A 13,529-nucleotide genomic window follows, 5' to 3' on the forward strand; every position below is an offset into this window, starting at 1 on the left:
TGCCCACAGATAGACAAGGCTCCAGAGGATATTATCAGTATGCACCACATTCCCTTCATGTAAATGAAGATTTGATATCTGTCCAACATCTTGTCTAGGCAAAGATTCGGAGTTGGAGTCACATTGTTAAGAGAGTTCCTTTGAGGTAGCAAGCCTTTATGAAGACCTTCAATCTCCCAGGGACCATTATGAGAAGGAGTCTAGGCTGGCATCTCATAAGCAGAAACAAAATAGTGACTGCCATAAACCCAAGATTCCTGCAAACCAACCTGGACCCAATTAAGATGACCAGGCATGTGCAAACAAGGAAGCTTTATATTTCCAGGTCACTGTGTTCTGGGTATCTACAATATTTTCCATATCATGGTGGATGGATGGTACACAATGGACTCTAAGTCATATCATACAGTTAAGGGCAGCCAGCAGAGGCATGCAACAGTAATTTAACAGAACATACTCAGAAATATTCAAGCTAGCTTGGGAGGTTAAGAGCTGTAGAGATTAAAACCAGTCTCAGACATCTCTCCTTTCTTGTTTACTCACCAGGTAATTGGGACAATGTCCAATCTGCTACCACAAATGGGAGCCCAGGAGGATTTGGTTCATATACTTGTTGCTCAGGAGCTTGGGCTGGTTGGTTTCTGTTTGTGTATTGCTTTCTGGAGTTTATTTGCAGGAGGCCAAAACCTGCCTATTGCTACCTATTTCAGAGTGGTAATGGTTTCCTGATGGAAGCCATGTTGGCAGTAAGTGCTATTTCCTAACTTGTTTGAAGTATGAGCTTCTGAAGTGAGCCTCACTGTAGAGTCCTTGTCTTAAGTAGCTTCATATCCTTATAACACTATCCCAGACTATCAACTTAATTGGAGAAAAGATTTATATTGGCTCATGAATTTATAGTTCTTGGTCCATGATTCCCTCATCCTGCTCCTTTGGGCCTGTAGTAGGACAGACCATCATAACATCATGGCAGTAGGGTGTGGTGAATGAAGCCTGTGAACTACATGGTGGTCAGACTCCGTATACTTTTCCTGAGCATGCCTATAATGACCTGACTCCCTTTAACCAGACAACAACTCCTCAAAATTCCATCATCTCCCAGCAGTGGTATATGTTGGGGGCAAGTTGTTTCAAACATGAGCCTTTGGTAGATGATTATCGAGACTGAGGGTGTGTTTGCTTGGTTCAAGAAAACTAAAACAATGTCCAGAGTAAAGACTGGGGCAGCAGCTGAGTGTAGTGAAACATGCTACGAAGTGGAGATGAGAGGACTCCACGGTCCAGGTCAGTCCGAGATAAAAATGAGAACCTGTTCATTCCTGTTAGTTTTATCTGTGGACTTGCCACAATTTAGAGCAACACAAAAAGTGTCTCAATTAAAGAATTACCTAGATCAGGTTGGCTTGTGGGCATGCCTATGGAGGTATTGCCTGGCTTTTTTTTTTGGTAAATTATTCATCTTTTGGATTCAAAATATGATTTCAAAAATTCTTTAAATCTTTCATACATTTTAGACAATGTATATAGATCATATCCTTTCACTGGGACCTCCCTCCAACTCCCTGTAGCTTTTCTTACCCTGTCTCCCTCCCAACGTAGTATCTCCAACCTTAGACACCATTCAAGGCTCAAGGAAATTTGCAGAAGAGGAGGAGAAATAGAAAGAAGACATATGAATGCTGACTTCTGGGCATCACATGGCTGCTATACATATCAGCTTGCAATGGCCGTAGCTACCCACATACGACCTATACATGATCAAGCCAGTAAAACTTGCAGCATACATTATGGAGGAGGTCCTGGTGTCCTAACCCTAGCTGTAGAGCCATTGACATTTGATAGCTGATGAGGAAGAAAGAGTTACTCTAAGACATGGCTTGGTTGCTCGTGTCCTAGTGGATAACCACACACATATGAGCCTATAGATAGCACTAACTGACTTAGATGGTTATTAGTAACAACAAAATATAAGGACTTGTCATGATTATTGATTGACGAGGGAAGACCCACCCTGAATGTGGGAAGTACCATTCCCTAAGCAGAGATTCCTGAACTACATGAGAATGAGAGAAGCTATCTGAGTGGAAGAAAAGCACATCTATGTATTTATTTCTCTCTGCTCTTAACTGTGTATTTTATATGAGTTTGTAGGTTGACTTTCCCTCAGTAGTAGACTGTAGCCTGGGATTGAAAGATGAATAAATGTTTCCATCCCTCATGCTGTTACATTTTGTCAGGTTATTTTATCACAGCAACAGAAAGAAAACTATGACACTATCTCAAGGAGGGGGGATACAAACACAGACCAAAATAAACAAGAATCTGGAATGGTGGTAGGTCTTTTGGCATCTGGTGTGTAGATTCTGGAAAGGCTGCTAGCCTCCTTACACTGCACAGCACAAAGCCCCCCACACAGTGTAGAATTCCAGGACCTACATGCCAATAATATCAAGACTGAAAGCGTTGATCAGGATGGTCCTTCTTGGAAGGTCTGGTGTAGGAGGTACCTCCACAGCTGGGTGATTCTGGTCTATTTCTGATGGTTCATTCACTGCAGCTCTGACTCAATCAACTGTAGGGAACCTGGGGGCTCCCACATATCACTAGAGCTGGAAGGTCTCCAGTTCTCTCCCTGTTCTAAACTGTTATGAATCCATGACTGCCCCAGAGGTCTTCTCCTCTTCTCTCAGAAATTTCTTTTCCGTCTTGCTTATAGATTGGTTTTGGGGGAAACATCATGTTAGGTCTTTCCCTCAGAGGGGGCTTGACCCTCAAAATTATTTTGAAAAAGTTTTCTATTTTGCAGAAGAACATTGTGTGCAAGGGGTTATATCTCTATCTTCGGAGAAAGTATTGCTTCACATCTTTTTTTTTCTTTTAAAATTTAATAGTCTGAACTCAACCTTACAATCAAGAGAGAAAGAGAAAAAGACAAGTAGCCAGAACTGAAATCTAAATTGAGGTTGTAGAAACCAACTCTCCAAGCCCTGATGCTATGTGAAACGCCTTGACTTTACCACTCAGTTGGCTGAGAAATGAGATGTCTATCAAATAGTCTCATTAAAATAGTTTTAACAAAAATTTATTGATTTGATTCTGTGTTTGAGACATGTGTTGTGTCTCAAAAGCATCTTGTGTAAGGAAGTACTGTATAAATATGACTCATTATTAAGAGTTCATGAAATAACATGCAAGGTGGGTAAGGGAATGTCAACGGATGGGCAAATTAGTTAGAGTGCAATTTACAAGGTCCTCTCTTGTTCTCCTGGGGTCACTGCACACCAGGATACATGATCATTAAATATGACCCTCAGAGGCACTCTGTCGAGAGGAAGGGAAATTACTCAATTTTAAGACATGATTTTAAACAAGGGCCAATCCGTTTTATCTACTTGAATTTGGGTCACTAATTATATCCACTGATCTTCGAGTAATGAATCATAAATTTCACAATGCCAATGAACACCCTTCCTGTCCCTTTTCATCATGAAATGAGATTGCTACCACTTCCTCTTAGCGATGTCAATTACATGTCTGTAAGAGACAGACTAAGGGGAGAGGAGATGGTAAAGTTTCAGGGGCACTGAAATTAGGGTCTCTGATGTACTGATGCTTTGTGTCTTTAGCCCATTTTGTCTTCCTCTCTGATCTTATTTTCTCATTCTAACATGTTATCAGGATATCTTAGTCTTCCAAGTCACTCCAAAATCTCAAATTACAGGACACTAAGTAAAATTTTATTTGTGGCATTGAAGAAAATACACCATTAAAATGAATGAACTCTATTTTTCCAAAGGTAGGTTGTATTTTCAAATACTTTCCAAAAAGTGATCTCTTTGAATCTACCAGATTTATGGTTTTAACAAAACATGCTTAAATAACATGCATGTGGGATTTTGGTTAGTAGTGATAGAGTCTTCATAGATCTTTCATAGATCTTCATATGCTTCATCCAAAAATGTTGGGTAGGAGATGACTCAAAATCTGAAGAACTCTGTATGTGGGAAATCCCTGATCTTGCAGTTGGAATGTTGGTATGGTACCCATGCTGTGTAGACTAATCTATAGACTATGTAGATAAAGTGTTAAACCAGTGAATTTTGTGTTCAGACTTGTATCCTACCCACAAGATATCTAATTATGTTTATGCAATTGTTTCCAAAAAATTAAAGTCCAAACCACTTCTTGTTCTAAGCATTTTGAATGAGGGTTACTTAAACCCACAGGTGGTGTGTGTGTGTGTGTGTGTGTGTGTTACACATGCATATGTCCATGAATATACCAGAGGAGGATGTCAGGTATCTTCCTCAATTGCTTTCCACTTCCCACTGAACCAGAAACCATTTCAGTTAGGCTGGGTGGCCAGTAAACTTTCTATGCCTTGTTCTTTCCCCTCCGTGCTTCAATTCTATGCTATAGGCCAAGCCCACTGGTTTATCTTGTTTCTTTGTTTGTTTGATTTTGAGCCAGGGTCTCCCTATGTCATCCTGGCTGTCCTATAACTCATTATGTGGACAAGGCGAACTCTGAGAAATCTACCTGCTTCTGCCTCCCCATTGCTGGGATTGAAAGTTGGTTACTGCCAAACTTTTGTATGGATGCTGGGAATCTAAACTCAGCCTTGTTTGCTTTGTGAGTGCTTTGACCCAGTTCTAACCATACTAGTTGTTTACTCCCCATTTCCCTTCCTCCTTCTTCCCATGCCCTCTCCTCCCCTCCTTCTTTTATTCCCTTCTTCTCCTCTCTTATCACATTTTCTCATTTGCTTTCTTCCTCTCCCTCTTACTCTCATTCCTCTACCTCTCTCTTTGGTCCTCTCCTCTATTCCATTCCCTGTGCATACAATCATTCTTTCTTCCCTACTCCCCTCCCCCTTTTACTCTTTCCTGTATTAGATACTACTGGGTGGTGGGGATGTAGACAAATAACAATAAGAGTCTAGCTATACAATAGGGAGTAGCTCAGGCCTGTTTCAATTGGGAAGGTATTCATGATACAGAAGAATAGTGGATGGATAGAATTGGATAATTTTAGGATTGACCATGGAGCCCTTGGTGATGGATTAAATATGGAGAAAAGGATTCAGGAGGAGAAAGAGGCATCCAATGTTGTATTCCATCCTGTAGTACAGGTGTGAGCTGTCCCAGGCTTATGCTTAAAACCTGCAAGTCTTCAAGGTGGGCTCAAATCCCTGTCTTATGCAGGCAGCCCTGTGAGCTTCCATCATTTCCAAGGGACACTTTAACTTAAGTCATCCTGGGAACTAATCTTCCTCTTCTTGGTAAATGGTTATTTCATTTAGAGGACACACACACACACTTTCCACCTTTGATAAATTCATATAAATTCATATAGGGTTTCCCCATAGCTGATGAGACAGTAAATTGAAGATATTTCTTGCTTGGTATCACACTAAGCATTTTTATGTTTTACCAATAATTTCTTGAATATTATCCTTGAGTCAGTGCGTATATGTATGTGTCTGTGCCTGTGTATGTGTATGTATATAACCTGGTATGTATTGGATGTTGGGAACATGTTGCTGAGCAGCTCACACCATGCTCCCTGTAGGTGCTTTTAGTTTAGTCCCATGGAGAGATAAGCACATGATAATACTAGGGCACATAACACTTATGTGAGAAACAGAGGTAGCCTCACAGTAACCATGGCTAAATCTGTTAACAGCAGAGCATTTGTAAGTCCAGGAGAACTTTAAAGAGGAGGAGGTGACCCACAAGGGGATATTAGAAGTTGAATATAAGATTTCATGTCAGTTTATGCTGTGGAAGACAACATTATGCTTTAAAAATGTTTACCCCTTGATCAAGAATTCCACTTTTGAGATTGCTCTCAATTGAATAAAAAAGAAATCAAAACAAAACAAAAACAAAAAAATCAAAACAAAAAAACCCACCCTGTAGAACTGAAAATGCTTACCTAAAGATTGTTCTCAGGAACTGGGAGTATGGCTCAGATGACAAAGTGCTTTGTGCACAAGCAGGAGGTCCTGAGCTTGGATATATAGCACCCACATAAAAATCCAGAAGCAGTGATTGCTGCCTATTATCTCTGCTCAGGGAGGCAGAGAGAGCAGGATCTTGAGGTTTGCTGGCTAGCCAGCCTAGATGAATCAGTGAATTCTAGGTTCAGTGAGAGAACCTGTTTCAAAAAATGGGAAAAGATAAATGCCAATTGAAAATGACATGTGAAGTCAACTTTTGGTATCCACATGCATGTGCACGTATGCGTACCTGCACACACACACACATACATACACACACACACACACACACACACACACACACACGAACACATAAATGTACACACCCAAAGATGTTCTTTCCACTACTGTTTAAATGAAAAATTGGAAAAAATACCCATGAAGGGGGCTGACTACGGTATTGTTTGTAGGTAATGTGGTTTCCTGTATGGAAATGACAGTGATCAGTTTACTGTACATAAAGATATCTCTGATACAAGGAAACACAACAGCAGCAGCAGCAGCAACAACAACAACAACAAGGACCCAGATAGCTGCAGAATGGCCTGTGGGACATTGTGCATCTTGTGTTGTGCATTATTTAATGCCTCACTATATCCAGGAGATGTCTAGGTGGCTTGACACTGTCTATAATGTCACACAGACTTTCTAAAGAAAATTTCCCCTAAATTCCCAAGGGCAGAGTAAATAACACTGCATATCTAAGAAGCAAAAGATGAAAGTGGAAAATAATTTTTAGGGTGTATGTGGGAGTAAGAGGGACCAGGCAGAACTGATATAATAGAAAAGCAATTAGCCAGTAAGTCCTCTTTTTCAGGGCTAGCCTGGTGCTGTCCTCGACCACAGCTTGAGCAAACAACCTTGCTTGGCTCGTACTTAATCCCACATGAAGTCTTTCAAAGCGGAAAATTTCACTGTGATTTATTTTTTTCCAGATGTAAATATATGGCAATAATACAGTTATAAAGCTGGCATTGTATTAAACCATAAATTATATCTGACACATAATAATGTTGAATTACTCTGGAAGTCCATCAAAGTGCAGTGGCACTGCCAACAAACAGGTCGCTGTCACTTGCACCAGCCTGTCACTTGCTGTGTAATGAATAAGTTGTGGGATCCTGGCTGTCAGGATCAAAATGTAGTAAACTCAGCTGAGAACACGTAAGCCGCAAGCTGGAATGGCAGGACTGCAGGCTTACCCACTCATCCCTTTGCCTGGTTATTAGGGCCTGTTCAGTAAAGCTTTGCTGAAGACCTACTTAGCAGGATTCTGGGTTCTAAAAACAGGTAGAGAGGCCTTGCCATCTCCAAACACAGATCACCAGGGTTTGGAAATTAGATGCACGACTCATTGTGTAAGGAGAGTCAGCTTGCATGATGATTCCTTGGAGATTAGTCTCTTCTTAGCCGTGCCATCAAGATGAAGGGTAAAGTTGGGCTTTAGAAGGTGGCCTAAATAGAGAAGGGGAATTAGCCAGAATTGATGGGACTAGAATTTGTGTATGGTAATTCTAGCCATGTTACCTATAAGGTAAAGAAGCCCAATGGTTGATGGGTTCAAAGAGTCAGGATGATGTCAGTTGGGAAATATTTCTAGAATGAAGACTTCTATCCTTATTAGGCAGCATAGACAGCCTATATTATGTTTCACTTGACTTTTGTTTTGTTTTGGAGTGAGGTCTCAGGTAGCCCCAATCAGCCTTGATCTCACTGTATGGCTGAGGACTACTTTGAATTCCTAATTCTCCAATCTCCATTTTCACAGCAGCTGGATTTCAAGCTTGTGGCACCATGCCTAGATTTGTACATGGCTTCTGGGGACTGAACTCAGGCCCTCATGCTCAGAAGGTTTTACTGAATGAGCTGCCTTCCTAGCCCTCAGCTTCAGTTTTACCACTTGAAAAGAATATTGAAGGTGGTTGGTGGTAAGGTTCTATGAAACTAAGGATATACTCAGTTGCCGAACTGCATATGCAGCTGTGGCTGGGATGGCTAATTTTGGGTTATGTGCATCTCCACACAATAGGAGCACAGGGAAGGAAGGAGAGTGATTGGAAATCAGTATGGCTAATAGGAGGAATGAAAGTGCTTGATCTTGCTCAGAGTAAAATACGAAGCAGAAAGCAGGCGATGAGTCTGAGGCAAGAGCAGGATCCAGGCTTACTGTCCCTGTTCTGTTCTAGGATCTGAGGTACTGTGGAGCTTAGAGTCCAAAATAGGTCCCCCTACCCATGTTACAGAGCTTGAGTTTTGTGAGGCTGAGAAGACAGCTCGCCTTACAGGTACAAAGACCTAACTTTAGTCCTCAGAATCCCTATAAAATCCAAGTATCCATCTGTGACTGGCCCACATGTACAATCACAGTGCTTAGGAGGTAGAGATGGGAAGACCTTTGAGGCTTGCTTCTTAGTCAGCTTTGGCTACTTGGTAAGTTACAGGCCTGTGAGAAACTCTGGCTCAAAAGCCAAAATACATGGCTCATGACAGCTGAAATTGACTTCTGGCCTCCATATACATGCATGCACACATGTACGTGCACACACATATACACGTGCACACTCTTGCACATGCATACTACAAAAACCATGTTTGTTTTTTTCATTGGGACAGTATGGAGCCATTGATAGTTTTAAATGAGAAAGTAGTGAAATTATATTTGCATTTTGCAGTTATTCTTCTGGATGTCATATGGAGAATGAAATGGAAGAGGAAGAAGAATAGAGTATTGTTATAAACAATAGTGTCAGAGAAGGTGCAGTCTTCAGGAGGAAGGATTCCATGCATTTTTATTTCTCATTGTGGGTGTGGGTCTAGGAAGCAGAGCTGCCAGGATGTCAGTGGGTGGGGGGATGTAGTTCCATCCTTCAGTTCTGCAGGAGCAGCAATCAGGTGCCACAGAAAAGGGCAAACATTTATCTGCTCCATCTCCTCAGTGGTGTCTTCGTGCAGCGAAAATTGTGAAGTCGATAAGTGGGAGGTGTGATTGATTTCATCTGGTACTCCCCAAACCAAGGGTGGTCAAGGCAGTGATGCAGACCACAAGCTGGCTTGGGAAGATGAGAAAACCAACCCCAATTTGGGAGGCAGGCCGTTCCTAATTGAACTGTTGAGGGAATTTTGATAAATGACCCCGCCAAAGCAGCAAAATTAATAAATCATGGTTGAGCCTGAAAGACTGTTTCCTGAGGGACAGCAACGGCACTCAAATTCCATAGATGCTGGTGTTTTGGAGGTTGCTAGGGCATAGACCAGGAATATGTGATCTTTCTGGGCTCTCCAGGAAGGTTGGAGGGGCCATAACCCCAGTTAGCACAGTCACTATTTGGCTCTTTTCAAAATAGCAGAAAGTTGTATTCTGTGAGCAAAGACCACACTGCTACCTAAAACAGAAGGTTAAAGATGTCCTTCTCTGAGTTAGTGACGGGTGAATGGGTTGTAATGGAGAGAAAGCAGCTCACATCAATGCAGAGTCATATGCCAGAGGAGAAAAGAGAGACAAGAACATTTTGTTGATGTGATAATCTCTTTCTTTCAAGGGTTAGCACCCCTAAGGATAATCATTCTTTTAAATATCCTTCCCCTTGGTTTCCTGGACTCTGAGCTGGTGTACTCTGTCCCACCAAGTCAAAGGCATTTGCAAAGAAAAATAAGGTCCAACTTAGCACATGACCTTGAATAGTACTTGGGGACTGTTTCCAAGTACATGCTCTGAGCATCTGTCTTTTAGAGAAGAACAGAATGAGTTCTCTGGGAAAATGGAATGGATTGTAATTCTCATACTGTTGGCATTCTTGTTCCCTCACAACAAATGATGTGACGCTAAGAGAGAGAACTTAACCTCCCACCCTGAGTATTTGCAATGCTGACCTGGGCAATGGGGTAATAACCTCAGGCACTTCGTACTGAGATAGGATTTGGAAGGCAAGTGGCCGTTCACCAGCCACTCTTGGGAAATACTCTTCAAAAATAGATCGGAAAATTCAACTGTCACTCATATTTTTGTATGTGTTATCCACATGTGCAAATATATGTACCCATGTGCACAAGTGCAAGTGACAGAGGAGGATGTCAAGCGGCTTGCTCTATTATTCTCCATCTTATTCTTCTTAGACAGGATACCTCATTGAGCTTGGAACTCACCATTGTCTTGGGAGACTCACTAACCAGGAAGCTCCAGTGACCCTTCTGTCTCACCCCTCCAACACTGGGCCTATAAAGGCAAGTGTGGTCATACCTGTCTTCTTATGTAGGTGCAGGGAATCCAAACTCAGGTCCTCATGCTGGTGCAGCAAGCACTGTTTTCCAGTAAACATTTTGTCCTCTTTATCTTGTTTTGCTAAGACCATCAGGACCCCGAGGGAAAGGAAGCTTTGAAAGAGTTCTTAATTAAGTATTAACTAAAAATTAGATGAATTCGTGTAAAGCAGAAAAGAACAAAGAGTCTAAAGAACAGTCTTCTCTTTACCCTATCAAGATTGCAGGGTAAATATAAGATGGTCATGAGGTTACAAAGGGCTCACTACTTTCAGAAAAATGGGTACAGAGTAAACCTCCTCTCATATCCTCCAAGCAGTGTAGTATAGTTTTCTTTTTATAGGGGAGAACATAGTCATCCCATTATGCATCTTGGGGGCTCCCCTTGAATCCCAGCCGTTACTCCATTCTGCCCTCAGCTGCTTGAGATCTTGAGAAGTGATGAACTGTACGAGAGGTAGAAAGTTAAACAGAAAGATAAACTCTAACAGTGCAGCTTTTACAGAGCTATTTTGGGGTGAAACTTTCTGGTAAGTTATTTGCTTTTATGTCAGCATTCTCCTGCATGTAACAAGTCCAACAAACTCATCAGTTAACTGATCAAGGCTCTTTGCTCTGTTGTTGGCTCTCCATCTTGGATGAACATATTTTTATTGACATCTCCCTAGGGAAAGCAATCAAGTTTCCAGGAGTCCAGTTATGATATGTGCAGCTGGGCTCCAGAACAGTCACTCGGAAGTCTTGAATTTTCTCTGTGAAAGAAACAGAGAGAAGCATGAAAAAAAATTAACTCTGTAATGCTCAGAAATCACATATGGTTAACATATGTGGTAGCACTAGGAATTCATCCAAGTTTAAATGCAATCTCAAGAGGGGAGAAAGCCTTAGTCCAATACAAATTATTAAATTTTTCATTATTTTGAACCATATCAAACAGGTAAACTTGACTAACGAAGATACCCAGAAAGAAAGTGAAATTATTTCTAGGTGTGTCCTTGAATATTTCCGGAAGCGGTTACCATTTGTATCAGATGACCAAACAAAGAAGATCACCCCCATGCATGTAATGGGCATCAGCAACTGGTGGAAGCTTGACGTGGACAGAAAAATAAAGAAAACATGGATTTTCTTTCTTTCTGAGCTGACACATTGATCTTCTCCTGACCTTGGACATCATAAATCCTTGATATTTGGTCTGATTTTGTGATATATAAACTGATTACTGTGAATGTGACACATTATGGGGCTTCTGAATTTCTATGTCATTGGGTGAGGCAATTCTCATATTAAGTCTCTTATTATATTTACCCTACTATGCACGTTTCTCTGGAGAAGGCAGATTAGTGCAGACTAATTGTACATAATGAAGCATTGTTCTGGGTATGGGGATGGAGGTCAGGAAAGGCTTTTGATGGCTGGATTTGTAACTGAAATGTGACAAATGAGATTTATGTGAAGAGAAATAAGGAGGAGGTATCCTGCAAACAGGAAAAGAGGTCCACAATGGAAACAAGAAGCACACTCATAGACACACAGAATGGGTCTTGTACTCATGTTCACCTCCTATTCTACAGACTGGATTTTATGAAAGGACAAACACATTTGAGTTAAAGATCTGGGAAGATGTCTGCTTTTACTCAGCTCCTCCACACTTAGAGATAATATAGAGGTACATTAGAGTAACTGTAGTGGTTAAAGCTGGGGTACATTTGGGGATGTTTGTGTAATTGTGTTATTACAAGTCTGTGAGTATGTGTATTCCTAATACTTTGAGAATTTTCTATAACATCAGAAGGAAAAAGTCAAGCTGATTCGTATGGTCATCTCTAAGGCCTCCTGCTTTATTTGGGGCACTAGCATGTCTTTTCTTGGGTAGGAATATTCATTTCTCCAGTGAGGACTGGAGAGCAAATCACAATGTTTATTATGTATCTCTAATGTTATGAAATTATCCTCTTACAAAGAGTCTTGTCTCTATTATGTAGATCACTCATGAACGCATACATTCAGTTCTTAGTCCTTCAACTAGTATCTGTTGAGTTCCCACCCCAAGTTGGTTATATTATTAAATTCTGGGTTTAGGGGTTCATGTGATACCTACATGTAGGTATCTCAAATGGCACCTCCATGTCTTTGAAAAACAAACTTTTGGCTAGAAGGATGGTGGACAATGAAAACATTAGGACAAGGTAAATAAAGTAACTCTCAAGAGGCCACTGATTTCAAGTGGATTTCACTGTTTGAGTGAAGCTGTGGAGATTACAGAAGGGAGGGGTAGTATGGCTGCTTTTATGAAGTAATACTTGAGCCAATACATGAATGATTATAAGTAGTCAGTCATGGAGAGCTTTAAAGGGATGAGTTGTCCCAGCCAGAACACTGCAGGCAGAGAGAAAACAGATGGGAAATATCAGAGAGGTAGAATGACTCATTCAAGGTTGCATAGCTGAATGATGGGTCCAGAGGGATCTCTATGAAGATCTTCTTTCGAAATCAAGGACGTCTTTCTTATCCTATCTTCCTAAGGCTGTCTTTATCTTGATATTTTAGGAATATCAGGGATGTCAGTATTTTTCTTGCTTTTATTATTTAAATATCAGTGGTGAGTACATGTAGTACAATGGAAAGACTATATGCAGGTTCCTTAATGATGATGTTAAAGAAATACATAGGTATATATATGTAGAAAAGAGGCAATAATTTCTTCAGAGTGTCCTCTAGTTTACATGACCCTCAAAAGCTCCTTGGTAGGATTCTGGTGGCACGAGAATCTCCAATTTCTATTCTCAGAGAGGTTTCCTCAAACTTTTATTCTGCCTTTTCCCATCCTAACTTTTATGGAAGTCCTGAATACATTTCAATTGCTAGTATTTAGGACAATATGGCATTAGTATGCTCTGAATTCCTTTCTATTGCAAGTATTTAGTACAATATAGCATTAGCATGCTCAAGCATGTTTATTGGGAGCCTGAATGATGCACAGAATATTATATCATTGGACAGGTGCCTGGGATGTCTTTTAGTTGTGTCTTGATTACTGTTCTATTGCTGTGAGAAGACCCCATGAATCTGGCAACTCTTAGAAAAGAAAATATTTAATTGAAGGCTTGTGTACAATTTCAGAAGCTTAGTCCAGTATCATGAAGGAAGGGATCATAAGGGGAGGCATAGTAGGGTTGGTTCTGGAGAAATAGTTGAGAGAGATACACCCTGATATGTAGAGGGAGAGAGAGAGAGAGAGAGAGAGAGAGAGAGAGAGAGAGAGAGAGAG

Source organism: Grammomys surdaster, unplaced genomic scaffold, assembly GCF_004785775.1.
Source record: "Grammomys surdaster isolate TR1022 unplaced genomic scaffold, NIH_TR_1.0 334, whole genome shotgun sequence".
Classification (NCBI taxonomy): domain Eukaryota; kingdom Metazoa; phylum Chordata; class Mammalia; order Rodentia; family Muridae; genus Grammomys; species Grammomys surdaster.